At 39.5% G+C, this 3,688-nt stretch overlaps 1 pseudogene; it reads left to right on the top strand.

The window, feature by feature from the left end:
* The first annotated feature begins 81 nt into the window (after positions 1-81).
* On the top strand, positions 82-199 carry LOC112476703 (annotated as a pseudogene).
* The last annotated feature ends 3,489 nt before the right edge of the window (positions 200-3,688 follow it).

The raw sequence follows: 3,688 nt of genomic DNA, 5'->3' as shown, positions 1-3,688 counted from the left end.
TTTAAGTATAAAAGAATAACAAGAATGACTACTGCGTTAAAGTACTGGACACAGTGCTAAAGCTTTCATTTACTTTGCATCTACTACAGCCATGCCACCCTGAACAAGCCCGATCCCGTCTGATCTCGGAAGCTAAGCACCGTCGGTCTAGTTAGTACTTGGATGGAAGACTACCTAGGAAGACCAGGTGCTGTAGGCATAAAAAATAAAAAAATAAGAGATTGCAAGCTGACAAAGTCCTTGCAATCTGTGAGGTCAACCAAGAGTTTCCTTACCTGAAAAAAAAAAAAAAAAGATTAAAAAAAATTACTTTGCATCTAACCTGTACTACAACCCTGCATAGAAGGATCAATATCTGCATGTGACAGAATAGGAAATTGAGGCTGAATAACTTTCCCCCAATTATCCAGACAGCAGAGATTACAGCATGTTCTCTTTCCACTAAGGGCAGAGGCACTGCACTATAGAACCTGAATCTCCACTCCTTCCCCCACACCACTACCAACTTGAGACTCAAAGAGGGACCCCTTTCTGTAAATATTTACTCTCTTTCCTTTAACAAGTATCTATAGCTGAGTCATACAATCTGAATTTGGAAAGACAGTGTTAATTAACTATAGAAATGGTTTTCCTGGCAAAGACCTACATAAGTCTGCAACTTTATACTCTCCGAAAAGAAAAAAGAAAGTTTTCTTGATTTTAAGTTGATGGTTTTCCTTTAAAAGGAAAAAAATGACTTTTTGATGCTGATGCAAAAACAAGCCTAATGAAATGCAATGTGGATCCCAGATGAGATCCTGGAGCAGAAAAAGGACATTCGGTAAAAACTAAAAGGAACAAACAAACAAAAAAATTGAAAAAAAATAAACCACGAAGGCAATCTGAATAAAGCATTGACTTCAGTTAATAACAATGTATCAATATTGATTTATTGATTGTGACCAAAGTACCATGATGAGGTAAGATGTTAACATTAGGAAAGGTGAGTGACGAGCACACAGGTACTCTGTACTATCTTTGCAGCTTTTCTGTAAATCCAAAATTATCCCAAAATAAAAAGTTTATTTTTAAAAAAAACCAAATGTGTTTCTATAGTTAGCTGTGTTTGTGTGTGTTGCTAAGGAAAAAACACAACCATATTCTTTAGAGTTTAAATGACAAAAACGCTTTTAGAGTAGGGTGCTTATTAAAAAGAAAAACGAAGTTTCCATTCATTCTTTGGTAGTCCAAAGCAACAAAAGTGTGTACCCCACCCCCAGCTCAAACTCCCTGGGGCTGATGATTCTATTATTTACCCCACTCATCCCTACTGCCCTGTCCCCAACCCTCAGGGTAATGCCTCCTGGAATTCTTTTTGGCACAAACATCTTGTTTTAGGACCATGTTTAGACTGTGATTAAAAGAGGATTATTTACACCACATGGGCATCCCAAAAGAAAGGACAGGCCACCCCCTACACATTACTAAACTTTTCTGTAAGTATCACACCCCAGCAATCTCTAACAAACTAAGCAAAGCAGATCAAGGAGCGAGAGAGCTGAGTTTTCATTGTTAGCAAAAAGTTTCATTTTAACCACAGCTGCTACTAAACTCCTCATTCTCAAGTCAAAAAGACTCATTTACTAGGGTTGATGATGTAAATTGTGCTAAGGTTTATATTCCAAGAAAACCCTCCCTTTAACACTGTAGTTGCAGGAGTAATGACCAGGAACGAACAGTTACTAATTTTTAGATGCCTATTTTACATACACATACTTGAGGAAATAAGTTCTCATACAAAGTTCTCACATAAGTTTCCTTTGCCTCAATAGTAAATTAACCCTTCTCATTTGTTCAGAGTTTCAAATTTTTACCTTACATCATCCCATTTGTTTTTTACGACCCCATGAGGTAATCAGGACAGGTTTCATCTTCCTCATGTTCTGTATAGGCTCAGAAAGTTTGATTGGTTTCCTCAAGTTGGCACAGCCTGGAAGCAGTGAAGATGGTTTCTATATTCTAAGTGAGGACTCCTTCATTTAACAAGTATTTACTGAGTGCCTTTTCTGTCTGGATCTGTGGTTGTTGCTGAGTACAGAGTGATACCTGAATATAAAGAGTCCTTGGTCTCAGGGAGCTTGCATTTCAGTGGGAGAGGACGAGACTAACCAAGTTAATAAACAAATGCATATATAATTACAAATTGGGTACAAAGCAAGGCAGGGAAAGCGTCTTTAAGGAGGCGATGTTTTAACAGACAGAAGGAGCCAGTGGGACACATACTATGAAAAGGATGCTCCAGATGGCTTACTACAGTCTGCATGAAGAGGTGGGAAATGCTTCAACAGAACCAAGAGATAAAATGTGCTTAAAGAGAGTTGTAGCCTGGACCAAAATTGAGTCGGACAGGTGGGCAAAGAGGATACTGCTCAGAGCTTTGCAGGCCTATTAAGGGACTTAAATTTCATTTTACATGGATGGAACTGGAAAGTACAGAGGGTTTCGAGCATGAATTGACATGATGAGGCTTTTTTTTTTTTTTAATCATCCTGAACATTTGATGAAGAATAGATCGAAGAATGAACTGGTTCTATCTATAGGCAAGAGCGGAAGCAGAATGATCAGTTGGCATTAGTTAAATTATGGTGGTTGGGACAAAGAGAGTGACAGTGAGGGTAAAGAGAGGTTGAGGGACCAAAAAAAAAAAAAATCAACAGGTTGTGGGGATGAATTAAACATGGGAAGTTAGGGAGACGGAGGAATGTATTGTTCAGCAAAAAAGCCAGCCACGGAGCCATATATGGATTCATTTATGAAAAAGAAAAGATACACTTGTTAATAAAGATCCTAAAGGCATGTAGCCTGAAGTAGATCAATTTGAGGTGTAAATGAGAGAAAATCCCAAATGACGACAGTTTACAAAACTGCACATTTCTCTCTGTATACAAGTATGGGTTTGGAATGGTGGCTCCAAGATCATTATTGTCTCAGCCCTTCTCGATCTTCCTCTGTCTTCCTCAGTACATGTTAGGGTCTGTGATACTGTGACTTATAATAAGAAACATACAAATATATATACACACACACACACATTTGGTCTTGCCCCTGGTTTCTGGCACCAAGCTCCTAAAACTCTTGGAAATTACTAAGTGATAAGAGTGATAAAGGTGTCTTGATATTCATAAGAAACATCTTTCAACCACACCTGAGTTTATGTTAATGAAGTGACTTTTGGGAAGCACCCCAGGATAGGGGCTGGTTCCAGGGGAACCAATCATGTAATTAGTGGGTTGGAACTTTCAGTCCTACCTCTACCTCCAGGGAGAGGAGAGGCTAGAGACTGAGTTTAGCCACCAATGGCTGATTAATTAATCAATTGTGCTTATGTAATGAAGCCTTCATGAAAACCAAAAATGACAGGATCCAGAAAGCTTCGCGGAGGTGCGAGGGGAGGGTGCTGTGCCATGGAGGCTCCGTGCTTCTTTCCCCATGCCTCGCCCGATGTATCTCTCCCATCTGGCTGTTAAGGGATTACATCCTGTTATAATAAACTAGATTACTAGTAATCTAGTAAGCACACTGGTTTCCTGAGTTCTGCGAGCCACTTGAGGGGAACCTCTAACTTATAGCCAATCTCTGTCAGAAGCTCAGGTAACAACCTGGACTTGTGATCGACATCTGAAGTGGGGGGGGAGTAGTCTGTGGGACT

Source organism: Pteropus alecto, unplaced genomic scaffold, assembly GCF_000325575.1.
Source record: "Pteropus alecto unplaced genomic scaffold, ASM32557v1 scaffold71, whole genome shotgun sequence".
In the NCBI taxonomy this organism is placed as follows: Eukaryota; Metazoa; Chordata; class Mammalia; order Chiroptera; family Pteropodidae; genus Pteropus; species Pteropus alecto.
Note: the sequence above shows the minus strand (reverse complement) of the source record. Positions and strands in the feature narration are given on the sequence as shown.